The sequence below is a fragment of the Galeopterus variegatus genome, unplaced genomic scaffold (assembly GCF_000696425.1).
Source record: "Galeopterus variegatus unplaced genomic scaffold, G_variegatus-3.0.2 Scaffold368, whole genome shotgun sequence".
Taxonomy (NCBI): domain Eukaryota; kingdom Metazoa; phylum Chordata; class Mammalia; order Dermoptera; family Cynocephalidae; genus Galeopterus; species Galeopterus variegatus.
The window spans coordinates 446,699-447,342 of NW_007726479.1; the positions used below are offsets into that span (position 1 = coordinate 446,699).

General features: G+C 47.8%; 1 protein-coding gene across 1 annotated transcript in view; it reads left to right on the plus strand.

Annotated features, from left to right (window-relative positions):
* RGS13 (regulator of G-protein signaling 13) overlaps positions 1 to 644 on the plus strand; it is a 25,162-nt gene that overhangs the window by 17,916 nt on the left and 6,602 nt on the right. The gene's annotated exons all lie outside the window — the stretch shown is intronic.

A 644-nucleotide genomic window follows, 5' to 3' on the forward strand; every position in this document is an offset into this window, starting at 1 on the left:
TAGGGCACTTAGAAGGCTGAATAATTACTTTGGCCAGCATTGGAGGTTGGCCAGATCAGCCTTTTGTTTGCGCCATTCTTGTTCCTCCTCCCTATTATGAAAGACCTTGAAGACCACTGGTAAAATTTCAGTCTGGGGAGTAGCAGTGCCCTGTTCCAGTTTTTTTAGTTTGGTCCTGATGTCGGGGTAGGATTGAGCCAAAAAGTATGTCATAAGGATGTGGCATCCATCTTCCGAGGTGGGATCTAGGTTGGTGTCTTGTTGGAGAGCCTGTGTTAGGCGATTAAGGAACTCAGATGGGGTTTCTTCCTTTTTTTGGATAATGTCCTGGACTTTTTGGAAATTAACAACTTTGCGAGCGGCCTTTTTAAGACCAGCCAGGAGGCAAGAACTAAAATGATGTCTGGCCTGAATTCCCTGTGGCATGTTGTAATCCCAATGTGGATCCTGTTTGGGGACTGCCTGGGGGCCAATGGGGAGGGCAGGGTTTGTGCGGTGGACTTCATCTGCATGACTCCGAGCCGCACCCCAAACACGATCACGTTCTTCAGAAAGGAGGGTGTTGGCCAGGAGCATGTAGATGTCATGATGTGTGAGACTGTATGCCTGAAGGACCCATTGGAATTCTTTAATGTAAGTAGAGG